The sequence below is a fragment of the Dermacentor albipictus genome, chromosome 6, assembly GCF_038994185.2.
Source record: "Dermacentor albipictus isolate Rhodes 1998 colony chromosome 6, USDA_Dalb.pri_finalv2, whole genome shotgun sequence".
NCBI lineage: Eukaryota > Metazoa > Arthropoda > Arachnida > Ixodida > Ixodidae > Dermacentor > Dermacentor albipictus.
The window spans coordinates 29866245-29883716 of NC_091826.1; the positions used below are offsets into that span (position 1 = coordinate 29866245).

Below are 17472 nucleotides of genomic sequence, written 5' to 3' on the forward strand. Positions count from 1 at the left end.
GCATCCCGTAATGAGTTGTTTAAATTCTGTTTTATTAATGTTATTATTATTATTATTATTATTATTATTATTATTATTATTATTATTATTATTATTATTATTATTATTATTATTATTATTATTATTATTATTATTATTATTATTATTATTATTATTATTATTACACGGCCGTCAGTTCATCATCGTCCTTGCTACAGCAATGAGTTGTTTTTTTCCAACTTCGACAGTCCTGTAACAGTAGCCTTCTTCGAACCGGAAAGTTGATTGCACGAGTACTCATCACCTATTAGGGGACAAAGATAAAAGCTGGCATCTTTAACAAAACGCTCTGTAAACACATCTTTGGAACTCTATAGCAACGGTCGTGTGGCGTTAACTATATCAGCATACAAATCACGTGTTCACCTAAACATACCGCGTATGTAAGCACGGTACACATGCAACACATAATTGCAAAACAGCGCTAACCCGGAGCGTCTTCGACAGCGGATAGCAGAGATAGAAAACACAACTAATCTCCCCGGCACTATCGGGGACGGAAACAACCTTGCTTACACAAACTCCTACTTGGTGCCTCGGCTTACGTGCCTTGATTTGTTTTGATTGTTCCTTATCGAAGCGAAGCTACCCGAGCACTGTAAATCCATTAGCGAGATTACGTTGAGCATCTGCCGAAAAAGACCGGCACGAAATGGCCAAGTGGCTGCCGGGCCCCGTGGAAACTGCCGAGTGCATCAGGTATTCAGGGTGATAAATTCTGGGAATGTGCCAGGTGGCCTGCGTATGTGCGAGAGAGAAATGGCTGGTTACTTTAATTTTTTTCCTTCATTTTACTTCCGGTATGTGAGCCGCACACGTTTCCGACGAGTTCAGTTTAAGGACTCGCTGCCGGTGGAACGGGGGCTGAAATAATGTTCCGAGACGAGAGTGAGCCCCCGGCGTGAAGCACGATTTAACATTCAAATGTAAAAGAGTAGGTGGGAAGGTGGCAGTAGTGGTGGGAAATAGCGAACTGGAAATAGCGCGGAAAGGCAGAGGATGTCTGATAGAACGGTGCTTCTGACGTCACAAGAAAGCGGCTAACCCGATGGTTCCATGTTTGTAGGTCCGACGTTCAGGAGGAACGATGCTTGGTGGCAGGCGGATATAATAATAATAATAATAATAATAATAATAATAATAATAATAATAATAATAATAATAATAATAATAATAATAATAATAATAATAATAATAATAATAATAATAATAATAATAATCACGAACAGCCTATTTTACGTTCACTGCGAGGCAAAGGCATCCGATTACTCCTCCTTGCGTCATCTTTTTGCGTCCTACGCGTCCAAATGATCTCAATTCATCAGTTAATCCTCTGCTGTCGTTGACTTTGTTTTTCTTCTCTTGGTAACTGTTTTGTAGCTCTACCAGAACCCCATATATCTGGTTTTACGCGTAAGATGACGTACTGAATTCCATTTTTTCTTCTTCTTATGAGATATATGATATTATCGGCTTCCACCCTTATTCTCTCAAAATCATGCCACTGTCGTTCTATCTCGTAACGTTACGCGTATAATTCTTTATTCTACCCGTCGTTGAACTGTCATCAACTTCCTCTCGAGCTCAGGCAATATTGTGATGTCTTTTTTTTTTTGCCTGAAGCCCTTCTTGACGGTAATTTATCCTCTTTCCTTGTTAAGAATTGAGGTAGCTCTTGAACCTTTTTAGATATTTGCTAAGATGTTCCCGCATGCTGCGTCTGTTCCTTAGCTACTCACTACCTCCGTGATAGCTGGTATCTTTACTGAATTGAACACTTCTATCGTAATCCATAAAGATCATATGAAGAAAAATTAATTCTGTTATGCACACTTCTTGATCACCCGATTTATGACACATATGGATGTGACCCATTGTTGAATATATAAAAAAAAGACTTAATCAACAGTCTTGGTTTGCAGCTTTATATATATTTTTTCCCGCAGTGCCAGCATGCCCTGAACGCTCATGTCCAAAGCATGCAGACAATGTCACTTTCATTTCCTTCTTTGGGGGACGTGTGCGAATACCACTTTTTTGAGACCAAATAAAAAAAAATGGCTGTGGCTTAGCTAAGGTTACGCCCAGGATGCGAAGCATACTAGCCTTTATTTTAACGCGACAGCGTTAAGGAGCTCGTGTCGCAGAAAAGCCGGTGTCGTCGGTGTCGGTGTCTGCGGCGTTGCACTTCATGAATAAATCGTTGTCGCGCCGAACGCTGCGTTGCTCGACGCTCACCGCGTCCGATGCGGGGGGCGACGCCGCGAGCGACGGCGCGAGTTGGAGCCTCGTTTCTCCTCTGTGGTGACGTCACGGTGTCACGTGGTATTGAAGGCGACACCGCCGCGCCTGAGAAGCTGGGTTGAGCTCTCGTAATATGCTTCGCATAATAACTTTCGAATAAATAACGATATTTTTCTCCATTATTATGAGAGAATGTTTACACCCCAGAATTCACTACTTTAGCATGTTTCTGTCATTACATTGCGCTTTTTGAAGTACAGCTTAGGAAAACTCAAATGCAGGATTATGAACAAATCAGGTTTCGTCTGAGAATGCGTAGTTACGAATCATTATATTGTAGGTTTAAAGGCCGTGTGATGAGGTTCTTAGCATCTGTGTTATACTTTCGATACTGAAACACAATTGTAAGTGGACTGTGCCGATGCCAGAGCGAAAAAAGGGCTCTAGATAGGTCGCTGAAGATGGTGCCGCTGTTATATCAAAGTGCGTTATAATCGACCGTATTCAGACATTTCCAATAGTTAGCACCATTGATAAGTGGTACAAAACAGTACCACTACCAGTGTGATTCCTGATCGAAATTTGAGTGCTGAGAAAGTATGGCTACAAGAGGGCACTCTATGGAGCGACCGGGCCAACGAGTGTGATCGGTATATACATAACCCAAGCACGCACAGACGCCTTCCATAAATAAATGCAAACGTACATTTTTAGCGCCACGTGGAGTGTATTCTTTAAATTTTTTCTCTCTCAGTTCCTCGTATTTTCCCCGTCGATTATGGCAATCCGATACATGCAACGTCACCGGGGGGACACCATTCTGCATAGCATGTTTTTATTCCATTGCCATGCTAAAGCAAAAATTAAAAAAAGATACATCTCGACCAAGAAAAAGCAAGGATTCAATCTCACTGTATGGTGTTTATGCTTGATTTGAGAATTGTAACAGCGCTAACACATGCATCCACAAAGGAACAAGGACGAGAAACAAGCGCTGACTGTCAAATAAATTTTATGGACGGAAGATGGATACCTTACATAAGGCGAAAGGAAGAAGGGAAGTGGAAGGGAGTGACACAATCGGGGAAAGTGACATTGCGCATCGATGAACGTACGTGCCGGCAATCAAAGGAAACAGACACAGGAAATCAAATAAGAACTAGAAGAAAGGCAAGGGATACAAACAATCAAATCAGTAAGCGGTGGCTTCTAAAAATTCAAGCTCTGCAGCAAATAGCGATACAGAGCGGGTGCTTACGCACTTGCTGCCGCATTTCTTTGTGTGCAACGACCCCAACTCGCCGAGCAAGAAGTTTTAATGAAGTGCTTGTGCGACAGAGGGAGGCGACACCTGCATTACCAATGCGTGCGCCTAACGCGCTCGGCTAAATTTAAGCGCAGTGGCATAACGAATTGGCGCATTAGTGCATAGCGCGCAATAGCTTGCACTCGCATCTGTTCACGCAAAAAAAGAAAGATAAAAGATGTGTGCGACAGCTCAGGTTACATTAACGACGAGATGTGAAAGTGTTTTTTTTTGGCACGGCACGCCGACGACACTTTGTGCGCGACCGTTTTCTGGCGTGTTGCTCAACCTTGCCAACCGAACCGAATGGCAGAGGTGCGATAAAATGTCACGCGGCTACGGACAGCTAATGCGGACTAAAAGTGCGACGCGGAATTCAAAACGACCTAGACGTCACGGGAACAGGAAGCTCGAAACGGGTGTCGCAATAGACGCGCGCTATAGGAATGGGCTGATGTGGAGCACTGGGTCGCCGATGGTGGCCAAGAGAAAGGCCAGTTTTGTACCTCGATGGGCGCTCACGGTAGTGAGCTCCCGTCACAAAGATGCAGTATTCGCACACCCCTAAACAGAAGACGAAATGAAAGTGACAATGACTGCATGCTTTTTACATGAGCGTTCCCGGCGTGCTGGCATTGCAGGGGGCAATAAAATAAAGCTGCAGACCAAGGCCACTGATTCAGTTTTTTTAGATATTCTTGTTTGTCGCTTTGAGCGAATAGACATGTTTCAGCGGGTCCGGCTGAACACGCGCGAGAAAACGCGCTGCCAGAAATAATGCAATTAAATTTTTAGTAGACGGTGCTGTCGGCGGAGTTTCTGGGGAGTGCTGTCAAACAGCGTTTCCGTGAGAACGTGTTGTCGTGTAAGTGTACGGTCGCACGCGAGACACGCGCCGTACGAGCGCGCGTATTTTTCTCTCACGCGACGGGCCAGTCGTCGCGGTGTATCAACGTCGATGCGAGTCCACGCGAAATGGACCCGAAATGCGCGGATCTCGGAGCGCTTGTTCGACAATCTCGGCACGCATCGACCATCATCCTGCCGCTCGTTTTGCCTCGTAAAGAGATTCATGAGCGCTGCACCCACATATCTCGGAGGCGTGTTTGGGGCTATGGGCAGGAAACATAATAACGCGGAACTGCAAACGTATCCCGGGCTCCCTCGCCTTCTCACACTCCTAGAGCTTCCCACAACATTACTGGGGGGGGGGGGGAGAACTCCCGCACTGCGAGCGTACAGCTAATACGAGAATGATGGAAAAGTTATTGCATAGATTTGTCCAGCGTTTGTGCCTGCTACTGCAGACGTTCTTATAGAGCTTTCTAAAACAAACTTCTAAATTTCAAAGAGGAAAAAAAAGGACAGTGGCAGTCTATCACAGTTCACAGAGGCAATAAGTCCTCCAGCGCGCGCGCATGACCCTTCACAATTCGTTCCATTTGTAACGCAATATCTTGGTAGAGGCGATTGACTCGCGAACTAGTAATGCCGGTCGGTTGGAGCCAGAAGGGCTAAGTTTTTGGCAGAATTGGCGCGCTATTTGTTATTCACATGACAACGGAGTTGCCGTGCTCGCAGCTACTGTAGATATTCGCGGCAATGTTCCTTGTAGTAAATCTTAATAATAAACTACATGCCTATACTATAAATCCGGCTGGGCAGCGTAGTTCCTAACTGTAAAGCACGTGCTAAAATCATTAAAGTGTATTACAGGCATTATACTTATTTTTTTTAATGCCCAGTTACGCTTTCGCCGAGCAATCACATTTTAACCCTCTGTTATCACGCTTTTCAGTTCGGGTCCGTTGAGTTCTAACCTAACCTGAATTCGCTGCGTGTCAATATTGTATAACGACGTTGCACATTTTTCGTTCATGTAATTACCGCTGGCCCCCTTATTCAATGCCCTTCAATTGGCCCGTAAAGTAATGTGAATAAATAAAGAAAGGAACATTCAGAATGTTGAGACCTCTGGCTGATCGTATTTTACATGGGCCAATTTTATTACTGCCCGTCGTTCTCCTCCTGGCCTCTCGAAGAGGCCACATATATAGCGTCGGCATACGCGCGTACGCTACAGCTACACAGAATTTTCATTTCGCCGTTGTGACAAACTGAACGAATAAAGGGAAAATGAGACATCCACCTGTTCGTAGCAATTGCTACAAAGGAAGCCCATACGGGTTCCTCGAAACAAAAGCCTCATAGTTGAAGAAAAATTCGTCCTGGTCCGGGACTCGAACCCGGGACCACCGCCTTTCCGGGGCAGCCGCTCTACCATCCGAGCTAACCAGGCAGCTAGCAGACGGCAGGGCGAAGTCGAATTTGTCGACAACACGAAGCAAAGGCAAGAGTTTGACGCAGTAGTTCTGCGGAAACCCGCAAGGTGGAGAGAAGTAATGAATAAAGGGAAAATGAGACATCCACCTGTTCGTAGCTCAGATGGTAGAGCGGCTGCCCCGGAAAGGCGGTGGTCCCGGGTTCGAGTCCCGGACCAGGACGAATTTTTCTTCAACTATGAGGCTTTTCTTTCGAGGAACCCGTACGGGTTTCCCTTGTAGCAATTGCTACGAACAGGTGGATGTCTCATTTTCCCTTTATTCATTACTTCTCTCCACCTTGCGGGTTTCCGCAGAACTACGTCAAACAAACTGAACGCCCACAGAGGAGCCGTTTACGCGCGCCCACGTGTACCCCTACCACGTGACTCGCAGTTCTCGCCCCGCTCGCGCGGCGCCTCACTTAACGCTGCTCATACATCGTCTACCGTGTTATTTTCCCCCGTCAAAACACACAGAACAGCCGTGGTCTCGCGTGTCTTTTGGAAACCGACGACCACGGGTTTTTTTATGCGAAGCATACTAGTCGCACAACCACGCTCTTCCTTGCTGCGCCGCGCGCGGCCGCGTAGCTACCGTATGACGTCATAACAGCTGCAAAAGCGGAGGCTCAACTCGCGCGCTCGCTTGCGGCCGCGTAGCTACATAGCCGGTTCTCAGCTCGTGCGCTCGCCTGCGTGAGTTGTTTCTTCGTCTAGCCGAACCGAATATAGCCAAGCAACAGCAGTTCACCAGGCTAAACAGTGGTTCAACAACTAAAATAAAGGCTAGTATGCTTCGCATCCTGGGCTTAACCTTAGCTAGGCCACAGCCATTTTTTTCCCCCGTCAAAACACATGGAACAGCCGTGGTGTCGCGTGTCTTCTGGAAACCGGCGACCACGGTTTTGGCGAACATTGTTTAACTGCGCGAGCAAGCGAACCACAAAGACAGCGAGGGACAGGGACGGGCGCAGCTGCGCCTGTCCTTGTCCCTCGCTGTCCTTGTGGTTCGTTTGCTCGCGCAGTTAAACAATGTTCGGTAATACCTACCAACTCGCCCAACAACAAGTTCTACTAGACCACGGTTCTTTTTTTTTTTTTTTCTCCGAACGCTTCCAATTTTCGTTCGCAGTTTGCCAACAACAACAGTCCCGTTCGCGAAACTTCCAGTTTCCGTACAAGTCTCATATATCCGTACGCGCAATCTAAAAGTGCTTTATCTCTTTATTCTTTTCGTTCCCCTCACCCCCCCACTAACATATCTTTTTTTTTTTTTCTCGTCCCACGCGTGGCTACCCGAAACAGCGTTTCGAAACTTTAAAGTGGGGCGGCTCGTGTTAAACATTTAGCGAGTAATAACGTCGAGACAAAGAACTGAAAATAAAAACAAAATAGTCTCGTAAGACTTGTGCGAGTGGCGTAGGAGGGGCGCAAGGCCGTTTCCTGGAGCATCGGGACCCCCCTTTCGCAATTTTGTTTCGTTGAACGACATCCGTTCCGACCGTGGGTTCGGCCGGCATCCCCCAGGAGCCCGTCGCAAAATCGACGTGACGCATCCAAGGAGGTTAAAGAAAAGCTGCTGGAGTGGAAGTTCCCGTAGCTTCTTACCAGGAAAGGTGAAGCCAATGCTTGCCCCTCCTTCACCTGAAATAGAGCGTTGTTGGGTGATATCCACTTACAGATTAAGTGATTTGGCTCTTTTATTGTAATGGTAGGCTAATTAGAAAATAAAAACTGGTTGTTCCCAACGAAAAAAGTAATTTCTTATGACGTTCTCCCCAATACTATAGACCAGGACATTCAGATTTCGTACTAAAATCAGTAATACAGAGATACACCTAGTTAAGTATCTGTCTGGTAAAATAAGACGTGATTAAGCAAGGAGGTTGATTAATTCACGATAGTTTGTGTGCAAAAAGCGCTTTTTCATAATTTTTATCGTTTATTTATAGTTTTATTGTGTCCCTCCTGTGCGGCTTCACCTTCGGGACATAGCTTCCACTCCAGCAGTTTTTCTTCAACCTTCTTGGACGCATCTGCGCGTCGTATTGGTGGCCTCTAGGCCGAGATGAATTTGTCGCGGCGTCCCCTTTTTCGTGGCCGCGCTGTCGCGCGGCGGTGTCGAAACGTGGCGTAGACCGTGGAGTTTCGTAATTGAAATTTCTAAGCGGAACTCTAGCATCACTTGCTCTGGCCGTGTGGTCGGACCCACGCAAACGAGAATCAAGAATCCGCCAGTGTACAAGAAGCATTACGCAGCACGGATCTGGCGGAGCAGCTTTGGGCCGTCCAGCGAGCCCACGATGTGTGGCCAGGGAGTTAAAACTACCGGTCCCAACGTGGGAGTAGCCCGCTCTATGGGGCCTTGCGCCCCGTAGCTCGCAGGACCTGTCAGTAAAGTTATTCCATCCATCCATCCATGTGGCAGTGTGATCATCGCGCTACCGTGTCTAATCTTCATCTGACCATGCCTGATCACGTTAGGTAAAGCTCGTCTAACCTACGTTGTCTTCCTGCATGTGACTCTGATCGTTCTTGCGGCTTTATTTGTTACCTTTTGTCTGCGTTTGCTGGCCTAAACTTCCAGGCATATAATAAAAGATATAACAAAAATTCTCGGGTTTCACGTGCGAAAAATCACGATCTCATCACTGCGGGCGCCGCAGTGATGAGATCAGTGATGAGTGATGAGTGATGGACGCAGAGTGTGTCTCACACTTCTGGCTAGTAATCTAGGTTCAGATGTGCTGACATAAAACCTATTGCTTTTCGCTGTGTGTCATTTCGGCACCAGCCACAGGTCGTTATAGCAGCTCTGCGTAAGGTCATTGAAGCAGCGTAAATGCTGCGCTTCTGATGGTGTCGACCATGGTGTACCTAATGTTTAGTTACGATCGTTTTTTTTGGGGGGGGAATATGCTCTCTACAAATCCCTTTGTCCTTATGTTGCTCGACGTAACCCTGTGTGATTGTTGTTGTTCTTGTTGTGTGCACATTTCATCGCCTCCAGCGTGGCCGATGCCTCCTGTGGGTACGACCTGTGAGTTCAGGCCGCGGTCACCACCGCAACAACAACGACGACGACGACAACAAAAACAACAACAACGACAACACGATAAAAACAACAAAAACTAACACAACAAAACAACAACTTGTACTGCTATTACGCTACTAAGGTAAGCTCACTACTGCTACAAAAACCCGAGAGAATTCTGGTGGCAGTAAATGAGTTGAGAGCCGGACTAACCGCAGAATTAAATTAAATTAAATTATGGGGTTTTACGTGCCAAAACCACTTTCTGATTATGAGGCACGCCGTAGTGGGGGACTACGGAAATTTTGACCACCTGGGGTTCTTTAACGTGCACCTAAATCTAAATACACGGGTGTTTTCGCATTTCGCCCCCATCGAAATGCGGCCGCCGTGGCCGGGATTCGATCCCGCGACCTCGTGCTCAGCAGCCCAACACCATAGCCACTGAGCAACCACGGCGGGTACTAACCGCAGAAGGTTGCCAGTCTAGTTAACTGTATTTTTTTTTAATTTTGCACAATGGTGAAATACTATTCGAGGTGACAATCCCTCCCTCCCTTTCCATGGCTGGCAGCTTCACATGGTTTCCGCGCCATCTACTCAAAAGACGCCCCGCTGCTGCCAGCTGAGCTCGGCGCCGGCGTAACTCTCATCACCGCAGCCGACGTGGTTGCCTAACTAATCCACTTAGCGAATGCATCCCAGCGGAACGCGCCGCACCTTTCTCTTAGCTACGGCTCTTGCTTACTGACTCAACGAGCACAGCGGCGTCGGTGCCTGCACAAAGGCGCGAGCATGCGCAAGAGTGGCCGATGTGTCTGGGGAGATGGCCGCACGTGCCTCAGGCGGTATAAGGCGCGGAGTGCCTTTGTGTGCGCGGCTCTCTGCGTTTGTGCACTTCTGTGTGCGCTGTGTGTGTGAAGTAGCGGAAGCCAGTGAACGGGCAAACCAGCAACACAGCCTGTTTGAGAGCCTCTCGCACGAGTGAGTGAGAGTGAGTGAGTGAGTGAGTGAGTGAGTGAGTGAGTGAGTGAGTGAGTGAGTGAGTGAGTGAGTGAGTGAGTGAGTGAGTGAGTGAGTGAGTGAGTGAGTGAGTGAGTGAGTGAGTGAGTGAGTGAGTGAGTGAGTGAGTGAGTGAGTGAGTGAGAGAGTAGTGAGGGAGCGAGCGAGCTAGTGAATTATAAGCGAGTGAGTGTGGTGAATGATAGACAACTGAACTAACGTATAATTGAGTGACTCTGCTAGTGACTGAATGAGTAAGTGTTTATAGACGACCGTGTGCGAAGTATAGGGCGAACAGGGGCACTGGATTTTCTGTTAGTTACAACTACATGAAGACAACAGGGCTCACAACCGCAAGTTTGCCCACAGACGCCAGCGCCTCTCCTTCCCCTGGCGGAGAGTGACATCACCATGTATTAGGTCGCCGGCATCAGCAATGCTGTCGGGGTGCCCACGATCATTGCGAAATTGATTCTCGCGTCGCCCGTGTTTCGCGATGGTTTGGAGGTCGGGCAGACAATGCGCCAAGGTGCCCGGTCTGTTGCATGGTGAACTGACACCATAGCGAAAAAAAAAAGCACCCGGTGATTGCAACCGCGTGTTAGTTTCTACAGTGTCCCAGGTAACTGGCATGAGAAGGAACGCAGGAAGGTGTGCGTAAATAATAATAATAATATTTGGGGTTTTACGTGCCAAAACCACTTTCTGATTATGAGGCACGCCGCAGTGGAGGACTCCGGAAATTTTGACCACCTGGGGTTCTTTAACGTGCACCTAAATCTAAGCACACGGGTGTTTTCGCATTTCGCCCCCATCGAAATGCGGCCGCCGTGGCCGGGATTCGATCCCGCGACCTCGTGCTCAGCAGCCCAACACCATAGCCACTGAGCAACCACGGCGGGTGTGTGCGTAAACGCCATCTGCCGAATCATGTAAGTAGGAATGCGAAATTTGGCCTGTTTACTTAAAGCTCACGATTACCTGTGGCAGCATTGTTGCTTAGTTTTGTAGCTAAGTCGTGACAGTTTGCTCGTGACGATGATAATATGCTTCATGCTCCAACTGCATGAAGCTCCCACCTCTGCCGACGCTCAGCAGTAGCACCCAGAGGGCGCTACTAGCCCCAGTGCCTCCTTTAACAATGAACCCTACTTACGTGCGACAACCGCTCGACTGACTGTGCGACACGGATGAATATCCCGCAAGCGGAAGCGTTAAATAAATTGGCATGCGAAGGCAAAGAATCGACTTGCTTGATCCTGCCAACAACCGAAGCAGTCCACGCTTGTCTCCTTTCGTATTTGCACTGCATACTTCCACGGAAATAGTAGAATTGCATGGGCGGGGTGTCTGTCTGCCTTTCGCGTTTTCGAGGCTGTTGCATGTGGCACCGAAAGGCACGCTTTTGCCGACAGATGCACGGGAGACAGAATCTTGCAGCCCGTACTCCCGCACACAACATGACTACCAACACACTACCAACAGACTACCGACACACTACAACACTACCTATACAACACGGCTACGCAACCACGATACCTGGCGACTATTTCGATTTGCTCCCGCGAGAGGCGCCACTCGACAGCGTCCATAGCGCCGCCTAGCCAGGGTTACGAAGTCCATAGTCAGTGAACAGAGGAAATTCGTAGGACAAAATTGAACCGATCAGTGTGCTTGGCAGCGCGCTTCGGTGACTTACATTTTGGCACTTCGTAACTGTCAAGCCCGTCCATGCGCTCATAAGACCGCGTGTCGCGCAAGTGCGGGCATCGCATACGTGATACAGCATCCGTATGCTCAATATGCTTATCGCTTATTAGACAGATCGCTAAAACTCACAGTAGTGGTTTTACAATCGCCTAATGTTGTCTTCCTTCCCTGCCTGCTTCTCCATGCCCGTTTTCCCCAAGTTGGGAAACAGGTCGCCGGAGACGAGCTTTTCTTTTTTTTTCAGCACGGTAGAAGATGCTGACGCGCAAATACAGCGCCTGCTTCTCCTCGCCTCTTGAACAACTGGCGCTGTTTACGTGTACGCTCGTCGTACCGGCCTCTACCCCGTTCCTCATAACCCCTTCCTCCATCGGATTGTTGCGAAATCGAGCGTAGGAGGCATCGACCTGCTGTTCACACGTGCGCGCATGGTTCTTACCGAAGGCGCCTCAGTCCAATTGCGGCCTTTGTATCCAACCTTATGCTGTAGCACAAACGTCCCTTTCGAGCGCACAATAAAAAAAGAACGAAAGAATGAGAAAAACGACGATCTCAACGACGACGACAACCAGAGTAATAAATTACGGTAGAAACCCGCACGCACGCTACAGAAGTATATAGACACCGAAATGAGACGGCTTGTGTTTGAGGTGACGCTTCGAGAGCGTTGCGGCTCTCTTCGCCCCCGACGAGACCTGAGAGCATCGTTCAATAAGGATACACACGTACGCATGCCGTTGATGTGGATGACGCAAGTGTCCCGCGTTCCCTTCGAGTTCATTGTCCGCGGTTCGTAAGCGGACGCGTTGCTGACGTAAGCTGTAGAGAATGGTGTGCGCATGCGTGCGTGTCATTTCCTCAGTCCGCGTTGTCACTCGCGCCGTTTCCTCGCAACGTGTCTCTTAATGGAAGCCCCTGTATGCACACCGGCAGGACAAGAAGAAGAAAAAATTGGAGGACGCTTAAGCTTCGCCTTCAAGAGTGGAACGCGACAGCGTTCCCGTCGACGCGCCAAGGGGTGTAAGACAATGGGCTACGGCGCAGCGACTACGCGCCCCGCATCGGATGCGGTGAGCGTCGAGCAACGCAGCGTTCGGCGTGGCAACGAAATGTGCGCCTGAGCAAGTGACGCACGCCTGAGCCTTAGAAACAGCTCGTTTCTAAGGCAACCCCGCATTCACTAGAGGCGCTTTTGTACCGCCTTGAAGAATCGAACTCCTGGCTGAGTGGTAGCGTCTCCGTCTCACACTCCGGAGATCCTGTGTCGATTCCCACCCAGCCCATCTTGCAAGTTGTTTTTTATTCATGAAGTGCCTGCTGGGATTTATCGCTCAGGGCCAACGCCGCCGACACCGACGCCGACGACACCGGCTTTTCTGCGACACGAGCTCCTTAACGCTGTCGCGTTAAAATGCTAGCAAAGACAGTTCGAGCCCACTGCACCGAAGTAGTGGTAAGCCTGGTTTGTACAGGGTGTGGAACGCGTTGCGCAACTCAGGGCGATGAATAAGTTCGCTTATCAGCCTAAAAGCCAAATGTACAGGAGCTGGCAAGTAGGCAAGCAAGCATGCAAGCAAGCAAAGCTAGCGAGAAGGTTTGCAGGAAAGAACCGCTCGGCGCAGCGATAAGTACGGTGCGCCTGCGATTCGATCTTCACTGGTTTCGCCCTCACAGACTGTTATCGAGTTCGGAGCGCGAGGTTTATTATTCAAGCTGTAGGCGTTCAAACGAGCAGCGATGCATGCGCAAGTCGTGTGTCTCTTTGAAAGCCAGGTATCTGTTTTAACGTGATAGCGTCATAGGCCGCATGTCGCAGAAGATCCGGTGTCGGCGTAGGCGTCGGCATGGCGCCCGTGGCCGAAAAAATCTTCCTGAGCCACGCATATTCTATACGGCACTGAAGTTGTTCTTCTGTCCCTAAAGTTGCTTATGCCTTGTCTTACGTTCTTTGCGGAGCTGTTTCTCGGAATATTGAGGATGGCAGCCTGCAAATAAGCGCCATGAAATAAAACGCCGACAGCGCGTGTATTTTGCGGTAAATCTTCTCAGACTGAAATACCAAAAGTGCCAAACAATAATGGAAGATCGGCTCACGCAAGCGGGCGCTTTTCTACCAGAAATCTCGCCCTCCGCGCATAGATATCGCCGCCAGCGTTTACCGGTAAACATTACGGTTACGTATAAGCTGCAGTCGCCTGGAAGCGTGAAAAGAAGTCAGGGATCTTTGAATGCTATCGCGTTCCACTCTTAAAGGCGAAACTTAAGCATCCTCCGAATTCTTTTCGCATTACTGAAATAAATTAAAAAAAGAAGACTTTTGGGGATACTTCAATACGAGACCTACGTAGAGAACGGCACGAAAAACGGTTTAGACGTTCAGGGATGCATGAATACTCGTTACAACGGAAAGTTAAGCGTTCTTTGTTGTGCCGTCGCATTGGAATAGGCACTATTTGTTGTAGGGAGTACTACTAGCGCAACGAGGATACAAAGAGTCTAGTGGGAGGGAGTACCAAGGAACAAGAGCGCGCGCGGATACCAATTAGCGTCCTCTTTGTTCCTTGCTATTCCTTCCTACGAAAGCCTCGCTTCCACGTTCGCGCCAAAGATATTCCCTGATCGAGAAACCGTATAAAAAGTTAAAAGCAGGGAAATGGTACCCTAAAGGCCAGATGGCAGGAACAAAAACTGCTTTAAACCAAGCGTCACACGAGAATGATAGAATCCAGTGCTTTGTTCATACCAAAGATCTTCGACATATAAAATATATTTCATGCATTCTTCTCTCATTTCTGCCGAAATTCCCGGCGGAAGATAGAAGGGCTCGGCCTGGAAAGCCTTTTGTAGACAACAGGATGGATTTCCCATTTTTATGGGGATGATGGACGTGGCCACAATTGGGCACATTTGGACATGGCCATAATTAGTACATGACCGGGGTAGTTGGAGAAGTATAGGAGAGGCCTTTGCCCTGCAGTGGGCGTAACCAGGCTGATGATGATGATGATGATGATGATGATGATGATGATGATGATGATGATGATGATGATGATGATGATGATGAACGTTCTCGAAATCCCACCACTTGAATATGTCGAGCACGGCATGTGCATGTTGAAAGAAATAATGCCAGAGATTCCACGGGGCTTATAGGCTACATATATTTATGCAACCCACGTTTGTGGTAGCTACGGATAAACGGAGCGAGCTACCAGCGTTCTAACTATGCCGCGAAAGCCTCCGATGTATCCCCTTACAACATGAAACGTCCCCCTCGGTTACTGTAGATGGATGCCTCAGGACACAAACAATTGTAGTGGGGGACTGCGGATTAGTTTTGACAATCTGGAAATCTTTGAGGTGCAGGTTTCTGTACGCACGTGGGGGTTTTGCTTTCGTCGAGCAATGATTGCGTAAGGCCGTTTCGAGTAGATTAAAGAAAAAAAAAACGAAGCAGGCGCTTTCAAAATTTCGCGTCAACGTTACGCTCCTTTTGGCTGTTGGCTTCGACATAAGCGGGCTTTCGTAATCATGACTGCTATCACATGTTGCAGGAAATCAGGGCCAAGTAATGTAGTTCCGATAATCGAGCCATGCTTCCGTAGCGAAACGAAGAGAGTTTCGCAACCTGCGCCAAGCATGCTACCGGATCCTCTCAGTATATGGAGTATATCATGTACGCTTAGGTTATGCACGGGCCTTCCGCGCTTCATTTCATTACGTGCAACTTATTACTTGTTTGTGACGCGAGAAAAACTTGTTCGCTTTTGTGCGTTTACCTGCGATGACGCTAGAGATAGGATAGGATAGGATAGGATAGGATAGGATGTCCTTCTTCGATGGCGACTCTCGAGCAATTAGAAAAGTAGTTCTCGTTTTGCGTGCATATGCGTTTGAACGCAGCTGTTGTAATTTTGAACGCGGAGCTGGCTGGATTTAGTATCCTATGGGGACATGCATTGTAGCGTAAAGTTTCACAATTTTTCATCGTTGGATACCTGAACGTCGAAATTTCTCGAGAGGGTCGTGACGGCTTTTCCGAATAACCCAACATACCGTGGGGGAGAATTGAGCTGTCTGCAACGGGCACATCTAATAATTTCAAACAGTTAATTTAAAACACGCCGTACAGTACTAAAGGGCTGAACTTACCACTCTGCTCATCGGGAAACTTCAAACTCCACCGCTCAAGATGTACATGCCTTACGAGGGAAGTGGTTACGAGGGAGCACAGTTGTTGGATCTAACCTTTCTTTAAGCGCGTACCGATGTCTGAAGAAGGCACGAATTTCGCCGAAGCGCAAAAGGAGTGATTGATCTTCGTGGCGATCAGCGCCGAGACCGATGGCTCGTTTAGGCGCTCAGCCTCTTCCTAAATAGGGATTTCCACTTGCCCGTCACCAGGGCCGCTTCCTATTAGGGAGGGGAGTCCTCACTACCATCCGCTTCCCGACGCAAATCCCTAGATAGAGATCTCAACCGACCTTTTGTCTCCCTAATCACGCTCAGCGCTACAAGGGGAGTTTTAGTGTGCGAAGTGACGCGATTGCGTCTGTTCCCTTAAAAAAAACAAGAAGGATCTAGAAAAGATCGTCGTAACAGCCCTGTCAGCAAAGACTAATTTTGACCTCCTCCGCGAGCGGCTCAATAGCTTTCGCATAGGATGAAATGAGGGATGGAACGGGACGATCCTCCGAAAATTCGGCAGGCGGTGAGAGGAAGGATGTCGGAAAAGTGTCGTCAGTAGCGTCGTTTAATCCCTGTAGTGTCCAACGTATCTAATAAGCTAAGCCGAGTTTGATGCCTCAAAAAAAGAAAAAAAATTCCGATTTAAGCACCCGGAATGGAAGGCGAAGTTCGTGGTTGTGTTTTAGAAATGCCGAAGGGAAGTTGGAGTTGCGGACAGTTCGACAAGCCTATAACAAATAATTCAATTACTAAACTAATTCACGTTTAACCAGATAGCACTTCTCTTTTCCTAAAGCGAAGCCTTTCTTATTCCTGTGTTCCGCGTTAGTCGTAGTGTCCTCGCTCGGTATATTTGTGGATAAATCATCATCATCGTAATTCGGCCTATTTTTATGTCCACTGGAGGAAGAAGGCCTCTCGCAGCGATATCCACTATGTCTCTGTGTTGCGCTATAACTGACGACCACTTGCGCCTGCAAATTTCCTAATTTCATCACCCCACCCAGTTTTCTGCTAATATGCATCTACATAGGGAACTCGAGGCACTGGGTATGTTCTCGAGGCTGTCTAATCGAGTAGACGGTATGACGTCACTGGCTGTTGCGTCACCGGATACGACGCCACTGGAAATGTGCCCCTTCTTGGCCGATTCCGCTAGAATGAGTGCGGCACTGTAACTCAAGGGACTCGCGGAGTATGAAGCTGTAAATTCCTTTAGATATGTGTCGTGATCATTTACGCATACACCTGCCATCAACATTTTTTCCCTCGGCAAGCATCATATCTCGTTTTCTTCCTCATGATGACAGAGAGCAGAACGAGAACAAGGTAAGAGAGGGAGCCAACGTACCGACAAATGGACTTGTCTTTTTCACGACCACTAGTCGAAACGTTGGCTCCCTCTTTTACCTTGTTCTCGCTTTGCTCATAGTCTTGGATTTCCATTTCCCGCCTTCCCCGTATTTCCTCATGACGCACAAAGCTAACTTCAGGTGAATATATATATATATATATATATATATATATATATATATATATATATATATATATATATATATATATATATATATATATATATTGGCACGAGCTAGTTACGCGAGCTGTCGAGGAAGAAGAAGTGTGCGT

At 47.8% G+C, this 17472-nt stretch overlaps 1 protein-coding gene across 3 annotated transcripts in view; it reads right to left on the reverse strand.

The window, feature by feature from the left end:
- The window catches only part of mfr (misfire), a 394040-nt gene that overhangs the window by 103468 nt on the left and 273100 nt on the right, over positions 1-17472 (reverse strand). The gene's annotated exons all lie outside the window — the stretch shown is intronic.